Below are 23649 nucleotides of genomic sequence, written 5' to 3' on the forward strand. Positions count from 1 at the left end.
AATTAGGGCTAGGAGACATGTGATTTTATATTATACTCGTCTGTAACTTGGCATTTATATCATATGCATGTATTACTTATATGAAATATAAAAACAGGAAAAGATAATTTAAAATGATATTTTTAAAATTATGGTTCAATAACACTTGTCTAAACATTGTATTAAAAGTAATCATTTATCAAAGCTTAATTATAGATTCATGAGTAAAAATCTATTATATTTATTTAGTAATTATGTCTACATTAGTGTCTCAGAATAAAATTGTACTATTTCACCCCAAAATATTCTTTTTTCCTTCTCTAGTATGTGTTTACATGTGTATGGGGGAGGATGCTGGCTGGAAGCAGGAAGAGAGTGAGATCCCACGACAGAGCCATTTAGTGCAGCCTAATGCTATATAAGGAAAACTATGTCCTTGATGGGCTCAGATGATTTCATTCCTTCTGAAAATATTCATAAGATGTAGTGCTAATGCTTACTCTGTAAATTAAAAAATAAAAATCTGACCATATTCAGTGAATCACACTAATCTTTTTTTCTTTCCAGATTTCATACATGATAAATTGGTCTAAAATGGCTGGGTTTCTATCTGAATAAGTCACTGAAGCCATCCCAGAAGGTCTGCATCCAAGTAAGTGTCTTATACCTATAGCATTATATGAGGTGTGATCAAAACATACGGTGAATGTTTAAATAAAAAATAAAAAATTATTACAGTAAGAGATACATTGCCATTAATACCCTTCAAATACTTCCCCTCACTTCGAAAACCCTTATCCCATCGTTCTTGCCACTTTCTGAAGCAGTTCTGGAAGTCCTCTTTTGTGAGTGTCTTTAGTTGCGCTGTCGTGGCTGCCTCGATGTCCTGCATCATTCTGACTTTGGGGAAGAGCCAGAAGTCGCACTGTGTCACATCCAGTGAATAAGGTGGATGAGGGCACACCATAATGTTTTTATTTGACAGAAATTGCCATATACCAGAAGCGATGTGTGACACGGAGCGTTGTCATGATAGAGGATGATTTACAGCACACTTTAAAAGACCTCTTCTCTCAATTGTAGTTCACACCCGACTGACTGCATTGAACAAGTTGAAACTTGTCACACACTGTTACTAAGATTCGACGTGTCACTTCCCATATTGAAGATCCCTGCCTTTCCGTTACATGGCATTTGGCAGCAGCATGCACCATATTTTGTGATCACACCTCGTATCTGTCAGTAGTTTTCTGTAATATGTCAATAGCGGAGGTAGCACAAAAGCCACAGAGACCATTGTCTAGTGACAGAAACAGAAGGAGCAGAAAAGGAGGAAATTCCAGTCTTATCCCATCCCTTCCAATACAAGGCTTAAGAACACATATATATTTCTATGATACTAAATGTAAGCAATGTCAGAATTACCAAGATGTGCCCGTGTCTGTGCTGACCGATGTGAGAGCAGTGCAGTGCCAGTGACAGGCCCTCCTTCTGGCCGTGGGGGACTACTCTGAGCAGTGCTTCACACTGTGCAGCATAGGCCTTTAGGAGGGAAGTGACTGTGCTCTTTCATCAGCCGTGACATGGGACGCTTGGCCTTTGTGGGGCCCCGGCACTTACTTCCAGAAACACAGAAACCTTAAAACTTAACCTACTCATTTTCTGAAAACCCAAATGTTTCAATCTCACTCTTACAAAAATCTCCCTTACTCCAGGATGATATAGGGAAAACAGCACTGTGAAATTGGAGGTAGAGGTGCCCCTTTATCCCCATGCAGGCTTGCCCCCTGGTAGAGTCCCACCGAGTCCCACAGCAGGGCATTCCACTCAGAACCTGACGGGGCAGCTGGGGACTCTCAATCTGTCCAACTGCTGTCATCATATGCAATTGTATGATAGTTTTCATAAAACTACTCCAGGATTGACCCAGTTCGCAATAATTTTTTTTTTCCCTGATTAAAATTCACCTCAAAGAATAAACTCTCAGCTTCCCAAATTAACAGTGGAGACACTCTCTAATCCCTCCAGGGAGAATGAAAAAAGTAGCTTGCCCCCTTCTGAATGCATGTGATTGCATTTTATGAAAGTAGAAGATAGGATAAGTGGTAGGTGGGTAGACAAAAGTTGAGGTGAGTTTATTCTTTGCTCCATTGGCAAGTTAGGAAACACTTGCTGGAGGGCACTCCACAGTGGTGTTAGGAAACTATTTAGGACTGCTTTAATCTTGGAGACAAAAATAGTAACATTCCACAGAGTTCTGTCACTGGAAATTTTTAGGTGTTTTTTTTTTTTTTTTTTTTTTTTTTTTTTTGAGGTGCCATAAAGCCTAGGAAGCTGGACTATGTGTGTTTTCAGCAAAAATCTAGCTCTAGATATAGTGCATGAAAATATATGTCCTTGTTAGGAAGACACTGAGACAGGAAGCTTTATTTTATGTCCTAAGAGTCCTGAATAGAAGGAGCTGTTTGTCCGTAATACCCCTCCAGCCTTACCGTGGGAGAAGCAGGACAGTAACTGGGGCGTCCTGCTGCTATGATTCTTGAGTCTGCTGCCCACCTACATTTTGGAAACCCTCAATTTCTGACTAACATTCACACATTTATAGCAAAACTTGCAAAGTAATATGACATTTTGCTTACAAATAGCACAACACTGAAGAAAACATTCTGTAAAATTTTAAACTTTTTCAAACTTGAATTTCAGATGAATATGCAAAACACACTTAATTCTAAGATTTTTTTTTTTTTTTTTTTAAGGACTTATGTTTGTTAAAGAACTGATGCTATACCAATTCTGCCACTAACTAGCAACTTTGCCTTTGGTTTCCTGTAAGATAGTCTCCAAGGCCCCATCCCACTCCGTGGACACTACACTGAAACACAAACGGTGTTTTCAGAAAGAACTTCTGAACTTTGTAATGTTCCTTTACCTAACTGACGACTACAGAACTCTGATCTCTTATTGATTGAAGCCAGTAATGTGTAAATAGCATTTCAAACCTTGTTTTATAGGACCAAAAGAATTTAGGTTGAAATCTACTTATAAAATGTGGAAAACTGTCCGAATTAAGGACATTAAAAAGAATAAAAGCCAAATTGCGCCATATGCTTGAATTGTTTTTAAAAACATACAGAAATACCATTGGCTAGAAAACAGATATACCATAACTGTCTAAATATACAAAACAAAAATGTCAATCTGTGAACAAAATTCTTTTTAAGAGGTATCTGCAACAAACCATTCAGAACACAATCATTCCTTGGGAAATGGAGTCTCCTAACCATGACTGTTATTGGTCTGGTGATATCTAGAACCACTTAAATTTTCTGCAGAATCATCTTGGAGTTTGCCTACCTGGAACTTCCGGTCACAGAGAAGGGGACCCCAAGCCCTGAAGTCAGGGGCTTGCCCAGAGCCCGTAGGCAGTTCCAGGTCTCCTGGCTCCAGGTCCATGCTCCTTCCATTTCATCACATTGTGCTCCTAGCGTGTGGCTCCAAACCTGACTACACACTGACATCATCCAAGCTTCAAAAAATTCTGATGTCTGTGTTCTACCCCAGATTTGTGGTTTATTCATTTGTGGTATAGCCTGGCCTCCGATGTTTTTAAGAGATTCTCAAGGGCTTCTAGTATGCAGATATGTTTGGGAACTTCTCAGAACTTTTGAGACAGAAGAATTCCCTGTAAGTGCCTGCCTTTTTTTAAATCAATAATTATAGTCCTATTAGTGAGTATCATTTTTGGCTGCTTCTAATTTCTAACAACATATCCCTAAGACCTTCGAGTTTACTATTTATAATCCATTGTGGGCTTTTAAAAAATCTGCTAACCAAACCAGTTAAAACTAGCTATAAAATAAAAATAAAAAATCTGTGCTGCTTGAGAATTGGGTTCCTTCATTTGCATACACTTTGGTATAGTTATGTTAGCTTCTTAGATGCCTTTGTCAGGTACAGCCACGTTGGGAAACAGGCAATTTCTTATAAACTTAAATAAATGCTTAACAACCCACCTATGCTGCTTGTAGGTATTTACCTAGGAAACGTAAAAATATATGTTCACACAAAGACCTGAAAGTGAATGTTTATAACAGCTTTATTCATAATCACCAAAAACTGGAAACAATCCAAATGTCCACCAACAGGAACGTGGAAAAAGAAACCATGCTCCATCCATACAATGAAATACCACTCATCAATGAAAAGGAGCAAACTAGGATCTCACTAAGAGAAAGAAGCAGACAGAAAGTGCTACAGACTTTGTGATTCTATTTATATGACGTTCTGGAAAAGGCGAAACTACTGTGTTTCCCTGAAAATAAGACCTAGCCAGACAACCAGCTCTCACGCGTCTTTTGGAGCAAAAATTAATATAAGACCTGGTCTTATTTTACTATAATATAAGACCAGATAATATCATATCATATCATATCATATCATATCATATCATATCATATCATATCATATCATATAATACCGGGTCTTATATTAATTTTTGCTCCAAAAGAAGCATTAGAGCTGATTGTCTGGCTAGGTCTTATTTTCGGGGAAACACGGTATTGAGACAGAAATCACTCAATGCCTGCCAAGGACTGGGGTTGGGAGGAGGAGATAGACTAAAAGAGGTATAAGGGAATTGTGGGGGATGATGAAAATATTCTGTACATTGACTGTAGTGGTCATTACACAGCTGGATACATTTGTCAAAATTCATCAAATAATACACCTTAAAAGGGTGAATTTTACTGTATATAAAGTGTACTTCAATAAATTTGACTTTAAATTTTTTTAAAGTATTTTATGTACTCATCTAAAGTTAGAGGTTCTTGTTTTCTTAAAAATTGTGAAAAGAGGTACAAACAGTTATATTGAGCTAATATATGCCTGTTGGCTTGTTTACCTTCATCATTGACATCTCTGAGTAAGAAAAACTAGAAAAGATGTAAGGTCATTTTTATAGGCTAATATTTCTTCCTTACTCTTTATATTCTCTAAGATTTTAGTTTTCCTACAATGATAGATATGTGTCACTTGTAGTGACCAAAACTGATTTATGTTTTATTTAGGCAATTGGAGAGCGAAGCAAAATAAATCTTAGACCACTTCTTCTTCTTTTCTTTTATTATGGGAATGTACAAGATAGCAGAAGTCTTTATTTTTATTTTCAAATGATACATGTCACAGATAACAGTAGTTTGTTTTTAATTTTAATTAATATAATCACCCCTTGTTATAGATATGCTAAAGTTCTTAGTCACCGTTCCCCACTAATCTGATCTAATTATTAGAACTTCAGTCTCCGTTACTTTCCAGTCACGTATACCTTGCAGTTCAATTACATTTGGTTCCTGGACTAATAGTCATGTGTTACACAAGGCAAAAAATTAAAAACAAATTTGTCTTTAAATCATTGAAGCATCAAAGATTTCAAATAGCTACATAACTAGCTGTGAGAAAGACATGTAAATATCCCGCCATTATTCCTTTTACTCATGTAATAGTATAATTTTTCAATGAAATCACAAATAGAAGTTTGGACCCAATTTGGAACTGTCAAATATGAATCCTAGAGAAGGCAAAATGAACATTTGTGGGGTTTTTCAATAAACAAAAATATAGCTTTTTTTTCTATTTACTCCAAATCACCTATTATTCACACAGTTTATCTACAGAAACACTGTTCCTAGGCTTGAATAATATAGGTAGATAGGCTTAGAATGCAAATAACTATTTAGGAGATTCTAATTTAAATTATATTAGTATTAATATTTTAAATAATTAAAAGAGCTCAGAAAATTAGCCTCTAAATTTACAGGCTCTGTTTTGTTGGCAGAAGAGTTTTTGACTAGTACCAAACAAAAATGATGGCATCCTCTCCCTTCAACTACTAGTCATTCCTTTTAAGTCTTTTAAGAAGATTTAGATGTTTAGGAGTAACTTTTTAAATTCCAGAAAGGTCTAGGCTAACCTTAGAAATGTACCAATACAGTGCATACCTGGCAGAAGGTAACAGTTACCTGGATGTAGGTCTCTGGCATCTTTCCAGAATGTAAACAAGTGCTAAGTCACCCATGGGGCCCTGGGACAACAGGAACAATATCGTACCACACATCCAAAGTCCATCGGGAGCAGCCTTCCTCCTCTCATCCAGGCAAAGCCAAAATACCTCTGCACCCAGCACGGGCCACCACAGAAAGTAAACAGTGCAGAACATCTGTCTCTTGAGCCTGAACTTTGGCTCCTCAGTGATGCTCCCAGGTCACAGGAAGAATCATGTGGGTGTTTTGCTGCCTCCTGGTCCCTCTAGTGTGGTCTGTATATCGAGCAGGAGGATAAAACGCCTGAGTGGCTTCCTTAACAAGGCAAAGCAAGAAGTCCAACCTGCTTCGGCCGTGTGACAGCAATGCAAAGTCCAGTCCCTGACAACAGCTTCTCATGTGATGTGTGTAACACGAATGGGCTAGCCATATTTTATTCACCTCTAAACCATTAATGAATGCTACTCTTCACCTTACAAAGAACATGTTTCTCTATACACAACTGAACAAAGAGGGAACATTGGAACTGGCCCTGTGAGAAGTACTGGACCATAATGCACCAGCTTGCTTTGGGGCAACTGAAGTGGTTAGTAGGCTCCCCCTGGATTTCTGCTAGAAATTAGGTTTAATTAGATGGGTAAATTAAACAAAATATATCATCTGAATTAAAGAATGATAAATACAACATGCACCAGTTAAGTGAAAAAAATGTTATACTATAAATGAAACAATAAATGTCAATAAATTTATTTGAGCTTCTTTAAGATATATGACAAATTTAACAGACCTAGTTTAACATCTTAACACGAAAAGATCTGTGTAACCAATTTTGTGATTTCTATCTTCTTAGGAGGATGTTTGGATATCTTTAACTTTCATATTTAATATTTTTTTTCTTTTTTTAGTTTCTATGGTGTCACCATCCATAGAAACAATCCATATTGGTTGAATCTATATATATATTTAGCTAAACATCCCAAGAGAAAGTAATTCTGTAATCCTCCTCAGCAATTCATTTTGACGATTAAGAACCCTTAAGCTAAATAGAATAATTCATTTCAAAGGAAACTTTTATTCAATATGCATAATTAGTTTTAGTTAACTTTATTAATGAAATGTCGTAAATCAATTAGGTTTGCAATAATCAGTTGCTGAGGACCCAAGAGGGTCCATATCTCTCACAAGAGAGGAAGGTGATACACAATTTAGTTGGAAAGCAAATGTAATTAGATTTGATCAGTTGAGTATTTCTGTCCTGATGTGGATTCTGACACATAGTCAAGCCTGAGTATATAGCTGAAAAGAGGTAGAAAAAACAGTGTCACTTAGGAAATGTCTTCACGTTCCTACTGGCCATAAAGTGACAGCTGAAGCTGGCCTTGGAAACCACAGGTAGACAGGTTTACTCCAGCAGGCCTATTTTTACATTTCCTTTTCAAATCTCAATGCCTTTAGGTGGGGTTGTATATGAAGTCTCCTATTTATCACAGACCCTACCGCTCCTTAGTGCCTTACACTGGGGGCTTCACACAGTTATGTAACTGCCCAAATCCTGATGGCATTGCAGTTTGCAACTATCGTGACTAGAGTTTTGTTTTTGAAAGGGTGTGGGTAATCCTAGAGTTTCTTTTCTCCTAGTCTAAAATACGGATATCAAGGAAATGTCATGACAGCAAGAATCCTTCTCAATGAGAATCGTATTAGATACAACTTATTCCTATTTAGGGCTGCAATTTGCAACAGATTCTGCTGTGATTCATTCAGTAAGTATTTTTTTGGACACGTATATGCCAGACACTGTTCTCAGCACTACGGACCAAGTGTGAACAGGCAGACAAAAAAAGCAGGCCTCATCAAATTTATATTCTAGCCCATGTAGACAGAGAGAACAATCAAGTAAAATATACAAAATGTTGTAAGATGTGGAGAATCGGACTAGAACGTGGAAGCAGTGGGAGGAGAAGGTACAGTTTTAAAAGGATGTTTAGGGAAAGCCTCCTTAGAAAAAAAGGAAGGAACTCTATGAATCTCTGGGGCAGATGGCTCTAGGCAGAGGGCAGAGCAAGTGCAAAGGCCCCGAGGCAGCATATTCGAGGCACAGCAAATAGGCCAGTACCCTTAGAAAGAATGACTAAGAAAGAGTGATCAAGTATTGAAAATATGACACACTAACAGGTAGAAAGTAGTGACATTTAGAATGGATGCTGGGAGAGGGGAAGCAAATGGGATTTTAAAGCTTACATGGTATAAAGACTTTAACTGCTTTGACATGTAGTGAAATATTTCCAAAATTGGATATTTTAGAAATTTAGCTCTATGATTCAATCCCTAATGGCTGGTTCTATGGCTGTAACTAATTAGAAACCTGCATTTGATGTCAGTTCCTCCTGGACACACAGCTGATTTATTTGGTGCCTTTGGTATATTTCCGAAAACTGCCTGTCACTGACCTGTAATCCCACATCTCTGGGCCTTAGAACAAAACCCCTCTAGTAACAGAGAGTTGGGGGGTACACGATGGTGTCATTAGATTATTTTTAATAATAATTCTTATTCTGAGACAAATATACCAATAAACAAATCCTAGGAATACCACCAAATGGAAAACGATTTCATATACTGGTTATTCCATTTAAATTATTTTATCTTCAAGTCCAACAAAAAGAAAATTCTAAACAAAAAGATATAGTTAGGATTGTTTATGTGGCATCCATGCACATATAACTAGAAATAAAATTATTTAATGGAAAATTTCAAATTTAACCAACTCGAAACATGGAAGATAATCTGAATGGGAAGGAACAACCCTGACTTTTATTTTTCAGTGGTGGTGGTTTCTCAGAATCCCATGCCTTTTTTCTGGCCTGCTATTCTTCAAGATTTCCTAATGAGGATTAAGGAACAGGCGTATTTAACAATTTGTATTTGCAGGTTGGGAACAAGAAAATGAAGACAGATAGTTTCTCTCCTGATAATTTGATTCTCTAAGCTCTTCTCCTACTAGCTTAGGCAAAAGCCTTAGTTACTATTTCAGCAGATGGGGCCATGGAAAACACAAGCCTCTGTGATTGCATGGTTCTCCAAATGGGCCGGTTTTTTAACTGCCTTACAGGCCTCCACTAGAGACTTCTGGAAGAGTAAGAAGCGAGAAGCGACCATAAATAGAATGAGAATAATAATAAAAAAAAAGCAACTTCCTTTATTCTAGAAAAACGATACCCAGTGGCTGGTTAACAATGCTACTGTAAACATTTTTGTACATTTCCTGTGCACATGTGGAAGAGTTTTAGGGTATGTACTGGGAAGTGGAAATGATGATTTGATTTCCAAAGAGGTGGGGTATGTATATAAGTAGTCTCCTGAAAACGGGTTGTGCTGACTTGGCGGAAAGACGTGGGGTTCAGTCCTTCACTGCCAGTGGGTGGCTGGCTTTTAAACTGAAATATGACCCCAGAAGAACTTCTGATGTAATTCCAGATCCTAGGGCTAGTTCATGACACAAACATTTATTTGGAACTATATAAGAATTTATTTCCCAGTACCCCTCATGTCACTGACATCCCATAAAATCAACCTTGCAAGGAGCTAGAACATTCTGAGAATATACAATAGATAACTTTAAATGAGAGGTTTTCCTTATCTCACACAAAAACATGAAAGTTGGTTAGCATTGACTCCGACTTCTGTCCAGGCAAGTGCCTCTAATTTCAGAAGCATGTACCTCTTTTGTAACTCCAGGGTGTCCTTGGAAATTGCTGCGCAAAGACCAAACTGCCAAGTCTAGTCCTTCTCCTCTTAGTAAAACATTTTTAGTTGTATGTCAGTAGTTGGTCTTTGTTCTCTTAGTGCCGTTGCAAAATACAACAATTCTATTTCTAAATCCCAATAATATTGGAAAGACAAGTTGAGTTAAAATAATGCCTGAAATTGAACCAGAATTCTGACACTAATAAAAAGCTAGTTAATCACAACTTCCTTCAAATCCCTCTGCCACAGAAATCTCTCCTGAAAAGAGATACTATACAGCATTTTAGGGCTAACAAACTTTCCTTAATTGCTAGGGGTGGAGTAATGAAAGGGGTGAAAATAGCATTTTAAGCACGATCATGTTATTTCTTTTAATTCCCCAAGGTTGATCAAATTTTTAACTTCAGTTTTTTAACTGCCCTGAAAATAATTTCTGTCTCTAGGTGACTCTTATTTCAACGCAATATTTTATCTTCTTAATCTGGTAGAGTCACACATTTAAATCATCATCCAGATCAGAAAGAATTAAGTGAGACTTAAAGTAATCTAAATAACACATCTTCTCACTACGAAAAACAATGAAAATAAAAAATTTGAAATCCAGGAATGAATCATCCTTGAAACTCTCCCAACTTTTGGTCTAGTTTTATGGGTGAAAACTTTGGGAGACAAGTTTGGGAAGCAACCAGTGCCAGGTACTGTTTTATGCATATTATCTTATTTACTTCTCAAAACAACACTTAGAGGTAACTCTGATTATTGCCATTGTATTACATTACTGTTTTGTAAATGTACGCACAAAGGATCAGAGAAAATAATAAACATCTATTAATTGGACATTTACTGGATCAAGCACTGTGTCAGGCACTCCAGCTGCATTTTCTTACTTAATGCACCAAAACAACAACAAAACCCCCTGCAGGCTAGGTTCCCTCATTGGCTTCATTTTTTCAGACTGAGTCTAAGGGCCCACATTGCTAACCAATGCCAGGACCAGCACTGGAATTTGGGACGGACTCCAACGCCCTGGTTGTAATCATTTCTCTCCCAGATGTAACCCATCAAATTCTCCAGAGCCTGAGACCTTCCTGTTGCTGTTTTTAAGTGCTACGCTATCAGTATTTTTTTAAATATATGTATATGTATGTAAGTGAACATTGTTAATATTTGATTATATGTTTATACTGATATTAGATGCAAGTATAAGCGAGCCTTGTTTTGAATAACAGAACAGTCAGGAGCTCTGAAAGGTATGTTCAGGATTGGGTAAAGTAGATATTTTTCTGTCACATTTCAGTGAGAATATTGTTAATTCATATGCCGCCAGCCATATACAGAAAAGCAACAGGAAATGAAGAAAAATGTAACTAACTTTGAATAATGTAGTCTAAAGTACAAATGATTGCACTGTGAATTAGTTTCCTTCTGCTGTAGAATTGATCATTTGGGTTATGTAGACAAGCAGGGTAAGACATTACTAAAATTATCGTGAATCCTAGATTTGAGATCTGTATAAAACACTAGATAATTTGCCTGTGAATACATAGAAAACACTTTTTAAAAGGATTGGGATGGGTTATTTTCCCCCCTCTGTTAAATATTAGCCTTTGAAATGCACCCAGCTGATCTGCTAAATAACACTTGCAAATTGTTGTTTTAATAAAGTGACAGACTAAGAGAGATGCCACACTAGACCTGCTTATATTTCTGGAGGCGTTACAGGCCAGGAACATGATGCAATCATGCCTTTTAAAAGAGGAGAGCCTCTTAGCATGACACCTTGCCTGGCAACAAATGTAGCCACTTACTCCAAATGCAGGCATAATTAGAATCTGAAAATCTAGCATCAGAATCCCAAACCCCTGGTGCAACACTCAGTAAATTACAGCTTTTATGTCTGCAATATTTCCAACCATGCCATTTAAATATGTGAATTTTTGAGTGCGTGATGTTTTAGGAGTCCTTCTCTGTAAGGCTTTGGAGAGGTTTCATCATGACTAGTCAGGTGTCCTGTAAATGGCTTGCCTCGTTTTTTAGATTTCTGGAGGGCTCCAAGCCTGCACTGCTGCTGGCAGAGGGCCGACCCAAATGGACTATTCTAAGGAAAATCCCAGGGCGAACATGCAGCACAGTGAAAATGTAGGAGATCCGATTTATAGAGGGTACCATTAGCAATCATCATTTCTTTCTATTAGAGCTTTAACCAGCCAGGCCCAGCCTCGTGCATCAGTTTATACAATTGCAGCAGAGCCTTATAAAGTCATCCTGAAAGAACAGTAATTTTTAATTTAATCTTGGATGACTGATACAAAAAAATCTTATTAGAAACACAAAAGTTGTAAAATTGGTGTTCGAAATGAACTAAACTGAGAATTAATTCAATTACTTTAACTTTTTTTGTTGCAATAGGAAAATAAAGGCTTTAAAATTTAAAGCATCTTAAAATACATTGGGATGAACTATTCTAAAGAAAATAAATTTCGTTCCTCTGATTTGTGGCTGATCATTGACTTCTGAGTTGCAGAGTATGAGTTGTGTCAGCTGGCCACTTAGCAAGAGTTAGCATGGAGACTCGGTTCCCTTCCATGGAAGAGTTTCTGTTAGTTTTGCTCCTTCATTTCCTAAAGTGTTGTGATTTTTAATCCCTGGTGTTATGTCTCAAAGAGATTTGAAATCTTGAAATATAGAAATTTGTATTGAAATTGATTGCTGAAAGTCTCAGCCAGTTGGGTATGACTTTTTAAAATAGGTAATACAGACCTCTAGTGGTTGAACAGTTTGAAAGCCTCTGCAAGGAAAGGAAATTGTGAGGCAAGTGCCTGCATTTTAAGGAGAAAAAACAGTTGTTCGTTAAAACGACTCACATGGCAAAATCCACATATTTCATACAAACAGAGATGGTAGGGATGAGCTACAGGGAAGGTAGACTACTTCCCATCCTTTTTGATTCTCTCTGATTCCCCTAAAAGAAGCAAGGAACTTCCCCCCAAAATTCCAGCAAGTAATCTGGATCTGTATTGAGTTTCCCTTAAAAGATGAACGTCCAGTTCACTTATTACCTGATTGGAGCTGGCAGATACTTGTGTTCTGTGAATTATTTTCCTGGGGACACAGTGTTACCTTACCAGAACTTTCTTTCTCCAAACTCCAAGGGCTGCCCTTGAAAATGCAGGAGACACTCACACAGCCACGGTCTGTCCTGTTCCCAAGTCTCTCCCTGGGCAGCCACACGCCACTGGAGTGGGCTCAGTGACTGGGGCGGCTCTCCAGGCCGCACGAGGGGCAAACTATTGGATCCATGCACGAACTTTTATAGTTTTTGTTCTTACTGATTTTCATCTTTTTTTTTTTTTTTAACATTAACGGCATCTCTTAAAATTTAATTTTTGGATTTATAAAATATTTTCAAAGCTCTCTTTCACTTGATGCGCAAATATTGCTGGGAACGTGTTATTTAAGTTCTGTGAAGTTGATCTGACGTTGTAAAAGTGGCTTCAGTGTCACCTGCTTAGCTTGCTCAATTCATGGTGGTTGTGAGCACCCCTCCAAGCATTAGAAGTGACTGGACACTTGGAACCACAATTAAATGTCTGATTAGGTGTATGGGGAGAGTGGGTAGGATCTGCTTTTGTGCATGTTGAAAAACTAAGGTCCTAAATAACATCCACATTGGAAAATCCGGCAGAATAAAAAGCATAAGCTAAAACCATAAGAGTCAACCTGTTAGAGTAAAGCGTGGGAAAGTATATTTTTCAGACAAAATCTATTATAATTCCATCATCTAAATAACTTCCTATCGTAGCATGTTGTCAACCTTAATTTTGAAATACATAATTTTAGATCTTATGTCACGAGGTAGTCTTTAAAAGCCTCTTGCAAACTTTTAACATCTAGTTTCAAATCAAATATAATATATTAACAAGCCGTAGGATGGAGGAAGTACATAAATTATCATCATTGCCCTGCATGCACAGTAATTCACAGGTTTGGCTCAGACACAACTTAGATGAAATAATTAACTGTACAGTACTTAACAGTATAAAAGTAATTAATCTAGCTGCCTCATACTGGTTTGGCCTAAATAAACATGCAATAAAAAAGCCATACAATTTTATTATTTTCTCACTCCAGTTACTACTTTAGTAAGTTGGAATTTTAATATGTCAGAAGAAAGATAGCTTTCCTTTAAAAAGAAAATCACTATTTTCACATGTTAATGTACTGATTATAAGCTGAATGAGGTCCATATATTTATAATGGTGGGCAGATGTTCTCAATTACTACTTCCATGCATTCTGCTTCACTGTTCAGTGAAAAGGATTATTTTAAAAAAGTGTAAATAAGAAAAAGTAATCGATTTTTAACCACAAATTACATAGACTGCATTGATGGTACCACAATCATGTGGTAGTGTAGCTTTGGCAAAAGGTTTCAGGTAACTTTGGTTTGTACCCCGTGGGTTCTGGGAGGAGACAGGTTGCCTTTTGGCCTATGGTCCTTTCACCAGCAGGTTCACCAGGAAAAGGGCAGGGTCATTAGTTGGGGTGAGGACAACAAATAAGGCTAGTGTGGGCAAGAGAGAAGGACTCAGGTGATTCCTGCTCAGGGGAGAGGACCATCCCACTCGGGTGATTTTTTCTTAAGTCCACTCTCAGTGTATGGACACTCCGTTGCCGATTCTTATAGACTATAACTTGCTCCTCTCTATGATTCTATTGATCAATCACTGTATTATTATCCCCATTTCATAAATGGGCAAAGAAGAGGATGAGGCTGAGTAATTCTTCCAAAATCAAATAGTACACAAGATGTGGGGTCAAAAATCAAACCAGAGACTTCTGCTTCCAGCCAAGATGCAGTAAAAGGGATTTAATGTCTCACCTAAAACAATTAAAAAATTGGAGACAGAGAGCTAGAGAGATATAGACGTAGACATAGACAGATATAGACGTAGACATAGACAGATATAGATATCAACAACAAAGGGCAGTGATCTCTGAGGGATGGGAAGCAAACGGAGTGAGCCGTATGACTGCCCAGCTCACTGCCTAGAGGGAGTCTGCAGCATAGCACATGGATGGGGAATCCAGAAGGAGATCCTAAATCTCCCTGAGTTGAGGAGATGAAGCTGGGCATCCAGAGAGTCAAGGAGCTAGACATCATAGGGAAGAGTACCAGAGTGTAGAGAATTTTACAAAGAAGGAGCCCAGAGATCTGTAAAGGGGCCCTTTGAGTTTCAGTGCAAGTGAATGAGCCATCACCCAAAAAGATTACAGGGAACAATCCCCAGAGATCATCCAAAGCCAGAAAACAGTTTCTCTTCCCACCATCCAGCGTGGAAAAACCTCAGAGTTCATGGGGCATCAGATAGCATACTCAGAAGGGTTTTGCCTCAGGAATGGGAAAAAAATCAGGCCTAGACTAATACTGCTCTGGTCCCGCCATACAAAGCCTAAAAGCCAGATCTGAAGGGATCAAACTTCAAATAATTTAACTGCTTCCCAAAACAAAGCTGGAGAATTTTTATAGGAATACAGAAACTTTCAATACCCAACAAGGCAAGATTCACAGCGTTTAGCATCCATTCAAATATTACCAGGCATGCAACAAACCAGGAAAGTGCAATATATAAAGAGAGTGGGGAAAAAAATGAATCAGTGGGAACAGACCCAAATGATAGAACTAGTACATAAGGACATTAAATGGTAATTATAACTGTATTCCTTATGTTCAAAAAGCTAGAGGAAAGTTTGACCATGTTAAGTAGTGACATGGAAAACATAAAAAAGACTGAAATTAGGATTCTAGAGGTGAAAACTACAATGACTGAGATGAAAACCCAAATCAAGACTTCAGATACTAAGACCTTATTCCTTCCACTGACTCCACAATATTCTTGCCTGCATCCTGGGTTTGATCCCAGCAGCCTAACACTTAATACTTGCTTAATACCAAAAGTCCCAAGTAAATACTCTACTTAAGAAGGGGGGATACCAGCTGAAGACAACAGAGTTCCTCAGGCCCTTCCCATCCCCCGCTGGTCGTCCTCCCCTTCCCATCTCCCGCTGGTCGTCCTCCTCTTCCCATCTCCCTCTGATCATCATCCCCTTCCCATCTCCCACTGGTCGTCCTCCCCTTCCCATCTCCCACTGGTCGTCCCCCCCTTCCCATCTCCCACTGGTCGTCCTCCCCTTCCCATCTCCCTCTGGTCGTCCTCCCCTTCCCATCTCCCACTGGTCGTCCCCCCCTTCCCATCTCCCACTGGTCGTCCCCCCCTTCCCATCTCCCACTGGTCGTCCCCCCCTTCCCATCTCCCTCTGGTCGTCCCCCCCTTCCCATCTCCCACTGGTCGTCCCCCCCTTCCCATCTCCCTCTGGTCGTCCCCCCCTTCCCATCTCCCACTGGTCGTCCTCCCCTTCCCATCTCCCACTGGTCGTCCTCCCCTTCCCATCTCCTCTGGTCGTCCCTCCCTTCCCATCTCCCACTGGTCGTCCCCCCCTTCCCATCTCCCGCTGGTCGTCCTCCCCTTCCCATCCCCCGCTGGTCGTCCTCCCCTTCCCATCCCCCGCTGGTCGTCCTCCCCTTCCCATCCCCCGCTGGTCGTCCTCCCCTTCCCATCCCCCGCTGGTCGTCCTCCCCTTCTCATCCCCCGCTGGTCGTCCTCCCCTTCCCATCCCCCGCTGGTCGTCCTCCCCTTTCCATCCCCCGCTGGTCGTCCTCCCCTTCCCATCCCCCGCTGGTCGTCCTCCCCTTCCCATCCCCCGCTGGTCGTCCTCCCCTTCCCATCTCCCTCTGATCATCATCCCTGGCCTGTCCCTGGCTCATGGAGCAGACTCCACCATCTTCCATGGACTGACACTCCTTCATTCTGTTGTAGTCTCCTCAGTAAAGGAGCTACTAACGGTCCTCATGTTATCTTCTGAGTTATAAGGAAGTTTACATTATCAGAACACCATTTTCCATTTTTGTTTTGTCTCACCTTAAAAACTCTATACAGCAGTCCCCCCTTATCCATGGGGTTTATGTTCCAAGACCCGCAGTGGATGCCTGAAACCGTGGATAGTACCAAATCTTATATATACTGTGTTTTTTCCTGTACATAAATACCTATGGTGAAGTTTAATTTATAAATTAGGCATAGTAAGAGATTAACAATAACTAATAATAAAGTAGAACAAGTATAACAGTATACTATAATAAACCTTATGTAAATGTGGTGTCTCTCAAAATATCCTACTGTACTCACTCTTCCTGTGATGATGTGAGATGAGAAAATGCCCACATGGTGCAAAGAAGTAGATGAATGCCAGAGGCGTTGTGACATGGCAGTAGACTACTATTGACCTTCTGATGATATGTCAGAAGGAGGATCGTCTGCTTTAGGTGATCCCGGATCATCAAGCCATGATGATGTCAATGCCAGGAGCAGCTGATGTCGATGTTTGGGGAAATTTAATATTTGTGGACCACAGTTGACCATGGGTAACTGAAACAATGGGAGAAAAGTAGTGGACAAGGGGGGACTACTGTAATTTGAAAAGCATAAAATTTTCTCTCTTCACATAAAATTAAATTAAAATGGAACTTAGAACTTTTGCAGTTCTCCACCCTTCCCATCCAATGTACTAGGTACAAAGTCATGAGCTGTGTTCTTCCAGCTAACCAAGCAATTAACCAAAATGTACCTGTTCTTTTACAGAATTCAAAATATGCTCATGAGAATGAAACCACTTTTCCAACAAAGCTGAAAAGTCAACTTTTTTGTCCAAGAAGTTTTATTAGGGTTAGAGTCCTAAGACATGTATATGCTAGCCAAGTGTTTATCAGAAATAATCCCTATTCATCCAGAATTAATACTGCATAACCCCCTCAGTCAATGTATCCACCTAATCAACAGCAGACATCTTTTCTTTATGTATTTCCTTTGTGTTCTCCTAAACCTGCAGTGACTGCATTTAGAAAACGTTAGTATTAAAAACACAAATGTAGCCTTGTGACATAAATGTTTAGATAATTTCATGCTTAGAGCATCACAGTTCACCTTAGAAACACTTTACTTGACAACAAAGCTTTCAAAAATAAATACTTTTTTTTAGCATTTACTAAACATAATTTAAAATGTAACCTCATCAGCAGTTATATCGCCAGGGCCATTGGTCAGGTCAGTGTGGTTCTATGAAATAGCATCGGTCCCTTTCACTGTTGAAAATCTTTGGGGCACTGAATGATATGTTTGAATAAATGTTAAAATAATATGTAAGGATACCCAAACAAGAGAAAAATAAGCTGCGGCAGGAACAATGACGCAGGGAGGTGCTGTCCAGACTGCCATTCTGAGACAGACCTCAGGCTGGCTCGGCCAGTGTCAGGACACCCAGCGGGGGAAGCCGGGCTGCGTGAGAGCAGGGCTGGGTAATCACCTCATCCCATCACATCTCTGTTCTCCCTCTACCTCGAACTCTTCAGTCGTGGGGTGTTATTAAAATGGATGGAGTGGATGTCTAACCGAGGTATATTTCAAGTATTTAGTGTAGTATGAAACAGTGCAATTCAGGTCTGCAGTATGTTGCAGGAGCTTAGAGACTGTTTTCTCAGTTGTAAAATTAAGTGTTTGGCCTGCATCCTAAGTTGTAAATTGGCAACTCTTGAATTAGATTTGATCTGTGGAAGAGTTCTGTTTAGTTCAACATAGTGTTGCTTTTTTGTTGTTTTGTTTTGTTTTTGCATTTGCATTTGCATTGGTTGAAAACATTTCAACCAAAATATTTCACATAAAATTTGTAATTTTCAGTCTATTTTAAAAAATCAGCCTGTATCTCCCTCTGATCACACGTGGCCCATTTAGCTGTAGCTGAGTGACTCGCACACATCTGCCTCCTCTGAGAAAGGGGAAGGGTCTTCCATGTACCACCAGGCCTTCTGCACCCATCTCTGTCACTCCCAGGCCCTGTGACTAATTGACTATGTGAACCCTGGAGTACGGAATTTCTAAGGACCATTCCAGCAATAAAATGTTATGAATCTCTGACTTAAGTGGCTTCAATAAAAGCAAAATACAATAGAGAATAATAGTTCAGTGACATTATAGGTTACAATAGTCTTTTCTTGGATAACCTGACAACCAAAACATCATTTACAATATAGTAATTGCGTATGTTTACAGGGACTAAAAACTTACATATATTTTTCCGTATTTTACTAAACTAAAGCAATAAATTTGACCCATAAATTTCCTTCTATAGCAGAAACTTCTGTGACTTCCTGATCCACATTGAGACAAAGCTATTCTCCAAACCTAAATTGAAAGTCCATAGTTGCAGAATGACATTTTATGTAAAGAGAACATCTTAATTTGTTGGTGTAACATAAAGAAACCATGTAATTTATCTAGACAACGGCTTTAAGCTGAGCGTTGACACATATACAACAACTATGCCTACTGAAATAGACTGATTCTAAACATATTTTCTCTGAATTGTAACCTCTTAATATCATGATACTCAAAATTATTAGCATATTATATTATTCTCACAAAGTTCTAATGAACTTCACAAATCTGCCTGCTCTATTCTGAGTACAAAAATATTTAGCCTAATTTGTTTTTCCATTATTTTGTATAGTAATAAAGTAATACCAAAAATGCTATTACCAGAAGCAGTACAGTGTTGTATAATTATTAAAAAGTGAATCTCATGAAATCATATTAAAGATCAACAATTACCACATGTTAACTCAAATAATTCAAGGAAGAGACTTATATGAATACTAGGGGAGCTGTTGGCAAAGACATGTTTTTCTCTGACTCCTGCATTGTGAAGGACAGTTCTGCCATTTAATTAGTTGAGGTATGATTCCCCTAGCAAAGGTCTATAATATAGTTTTTCGTTCTCCAACTTAAAGTAATCTTCAAGTCATCTGTGCTTTAGATGTTCATACTCCCACTTCTTAAAAATGGATCCTTCGTGGGTCCGTTCTATTGTTTTACGGGATTAATAACAAATTATAGCACCCGTTGTCAGGGCTCCTAACATCATTCCAGTCTGCTTCTTGGCCATGTATAATAACGTGACAAGTAAAATTTTATGGGGTAATTGACGTAGTATTTGGCTAGGGACATATGAATTTGTATTGGGATTATGTATAATGATAGTAATACTAGATAATATATTTATCGAGTATGTAACATACGGCAACCTTTTTCCCCCATGTTTTATTTAACCCTCATGTTAACAGTATACAATGAGTTTTTGTCCCATTTTAAAGAAGGAGGCTAATGCTCAAAGAGGGTGAGTAGATTAGCCAGTTAGAAGATTAGTTGATGGTGGATCCAGGATCTTAACAGACCTTTGTGACTTCAAAGCTCATGGTTGGTTTGTTTCCTATAATGCCTGCCAGCCAACAGACTCTGTTAACATTAATTCAATTAATGTTCCCTTTTAAGATTCTAAGTGCTGAATACATACTTATATAGATTATTAAACTTGTTTTTATTGTATCTTTCCTATTCATATTGAATGAGTATAATATACTCTCTTTTAAGGAAATTACTTTAAATATATAAACTTATAACATTCTTCCAAGGGCAGGTAGAGGCTTTAGGGCACCATTCCTGTCTGTCAGATCGAAGTCCAGTAAAGGTGTGATGATTTGCCTAAGGCCTCAATATCTAGAGGGGCAAAGAAAAAGCCCAAGTCCTCTGCCCCAAGTTCTAGAATAGTGTTTGTTCTAAGTGTTTTCCTCACCCCTGGTAAATCCTGCAATCGACTAATTTCTATTTTTCCACTTCTTAAATTATGTTGCTTTCTTACTCATTGCTTTTGGTTTTATATATTAAAATCTGATGTCAGCATTCACCATGTCTTTCACTCCAAAGTCTGAGTGGTTCCATCTGATAGCTTGTTTTTGTAGTTTATGGGCTTTTTCTTTATTTCTGTTTGACCAATTACCAGGAAAGGCTGCCTGAATCTTTTGAAAGCTCTGATATCCTCAATAAAAAGGCCTTCTAAATGACCTTGTTTGTCTCCCATGGAGTGGCCTATCACAACTTCAAATGCCTCAGTAAAATGTTACCCATTTGGCATCAGTATACAGAAAAGGCTGCACTTTGTGATAAGAAGTACACTGGTGTTTAGGATCCTAGTAAGAGAAGAGAGCTCTTAATGGGAAGAAAAGGGAAAGTATAATTTCCTCAGATTTAGCTGGTATTTCAAACACAATGGTCTTTTCTTCTAGACCTAGTCAGAAGCAATTAACAATTCCAATTTTGGTCAGAGAACTCTATTAATATTGCTCCTTTAGAGACCCTTTTTCCAGAAATGTTCTTCTTTGGCTACAAAAACAACTATTTGATGTCTTTATAGATCTTTAAAGCAGTTGGGTAGAGGATGCAAGTAACAGAGACTCAAACTGAGTAACTGAAATTCTTGGTTGCCAAGCTTGCAGAAATTATCGTTTGTAACTTGATATGTTTATCCTGTCTCTTTCTCACGTTTCTCTACTTGGCTTCATTCTAATGAGAACCTTGATGACTGGCTACATTTAATGTGTTGTTCCACAGAGAAAAAAAATGCTTCATGTGAAAGCAAAGCTGAATTTACACTCAGATATTGCACAGTCAGTTCAGACCCTAACTGTGCAGACTGACTCCCTCTGGCCCTGGTTCCTGGCACACCACCAAAAGGCAGTCACACCACCAGAGGGCAGGGTTTGACTTCCAGACTTGGTGGCTTCCTCCCTCCAGAGATAACCTTGGGGCCACTATCACAGCCATCAAATCCCTTAAAGACCTTATAATGACTCCAAGCTCAAATTCTCTCTTCCAGTGTACTTATGCAGAATACTAGAGCTCTGGAAAATGCCTAGAGAGGGTAAAATCTAGAATGATCTGACACAACAGATATTTAGTCAACTTGCAATTTCAGAACTCCTACTAAGTACACACGTGACCTTGGACAGGTTACTTGACAGGATTTTATTTTTTGAGGGATGTATAATTTCCTTGGGAAGATATGAATATAATACCTGAAACAAGTCACCAATAAAATACAGCATACAGTTAACTTATTCCATAAAAGACATGAACTACAGATTATCAAGAATTGTGGGGAGAAAGTAGAGACTAGAGCAGGGTTTCTCCACAGCACTACTATTAACATCTTAGGCTGTAGAAGTCTTTGTTGTGGAGTCCTGCCCTCTGCTTTGTAAGATGGTTAAATGCATTGTCTCTGGTCTAGCAACACCTCCCTCCTCCTGCTCTCACTGTTGTGAGAACCAAAAATGTCTCCAGACATCGTCAAATGTCCCTGAAGGGCAAAACTACCCCTATTGAGAAGCACTGAGTTACAATATGAAGAAATGACCTTACCGGAAAAAAAAAAAAATAAAGAAACTGAGCCTTGAAACTTTAGAATGTCAAAAATGTAAGGACCTGCCTTCTAAGCCTGTTTCCTCATCTGAAGAAGGGGAACAATGGTGCCTTCCCTCGGAGGCGTCCTATTCGTCTGCTCAGGCTGCCATAGCAAAATACCACAGACTGGGTGGCTTAAACGACAGAAATTTATTCCTCACACTGCTGGAGGCTGGAAGTTCAAGATCAAGGTGTTGGCATCACTGGTTTCTGGTGAAATCTCAATTCTTCCCTTGTAGATGGTCACCTATCGCTGTCCTTCACATGGCTTTTCCTCTGAGCCAGCACATTCCTGGTGTGTCTGCCTCTTATAAGGACACCAATAATATTAGATTAGTGCCCCAACCTTGTGACCTTATTTAACCTTAATTACCTCTTTGAAGGCCCTATTGCCAACTAGGAGGTCTGACAATTAAGTTTGCAAACTTGTTGCAATGATGTTGCTAATCTTTTTTGATATCAGAGGGATCATTCATTATGAATTTGTACCAACTGGACAGTGAACCAAGTTTACTATTTGGTAGTGCTGAAAAGGCTGCGTGAAAAAGTCAGACAACCTGAATTTTTCGCCAACAATTCATGGCTCTTCCATCATGACAATGCACCAGCTCACACGGCTCTGTCTGTGAGGGAGTTTTCAGCCAGTAAACAAATCACTGTATTGGAACACCCTCCCTACTCACCTGATCTGGCCCCCAATGACTTCTTTCTTGACCTGAAGATAAAGGAAATATTGAAAGGAAGACATTTTGATGACATTCAGGACATCAAGGGTAATACGATGACAGCTCTGATAGCCATGCCAGAAAAAGAGTTCCACAATTGCTTTGAAGGGTGGACTAGGCGCTGGCATTGCTGTATAGCTACCCAAGGGGAGGACTTCGAAGGTGATGGTACTGATATTCGGCCATGCGGTATGTAGCACTTTTCGCAAACTTAGTTGTTTGACCTCGTACAATTAAGGCTTCAACCTATGAATTTTGGAGGGACACAGGGCTCTTATAGATATAAAACAAATTATCACAATGCTTGGCTCATAGTCAGCATTTAGTTAATCATACATGTTACTAATGCTAATATTAAGCCACTATTATAAGTGCTCTGTAAATCAGATATCAGCTAAAACAAAGAAGAGTATAAAACAACTGGACATTAAATAAGCTTATTTGAACACCTATGTGTCACTTTGTGCTGAAGTTACACAGCTGAAAAGTTTAAGTTGACATTTTCCCCACTGACATAGCTAATCATTTCAAGGATGCTCTGTTTCCTTTATGTGAAGGCCAAAGGGCAGTGGCTCTTGCATCCCCAGCATCTGATGAGTTGTTGATGATCCAGGAATGAATTTCTAATTGATTTGGAGGATTTGTGTGTAAAAAACTTCTATGCAAATATTTCTCCAAGAGGAGGCATGACTGACAATTCACTTTGACCCACTTAATTTTATTTATAAGCTTCACCTGTCTTACAAGGAGATAA

The 23649-nt window shown here is 38.9% G+C and overlaps 1 protein-coding gene across 5 annotated transcripts in view; it reads left to right on the forward strand.

The window, feature by feature from the left end:
• AGTR1 (angiotensin II receptor type 1) overlaps window positions 1-23649 on the forward strand; it is a 52332-nt gene that overhangs the window by 14080 nt on the left and 14603 nt on the right. For all 5 annotated transcript variants that reach the window (XM_033091109.1, XM_033091088.1, XM_033091096.1 and 2 more), the window contains one exon: window positions 547-631. The gene's annotated coding sequence lies outside the window, so the exon portion shown is untranslated. The remainder of the gene's footprint in view (window positions 1-546; window positions 632-23649) is intronic.

This window comes from Rhinolophus ferrumequinum, chromosome 2, assembly GCF_004115265.2.
Source record: "Rhinolophus ferrumequinum isolate MPI-CBG mRhiFer1 chromosome 2, mRhiFer1_v1.p, whole genome shotgun sequence".
Lineage (NCBI taxonomy): Eukaryota > Metazoa > Chordata > Mammalia > Chiroptera > Rhinolophidae > Rhinolophus > Rhinolophus ferrumequinum.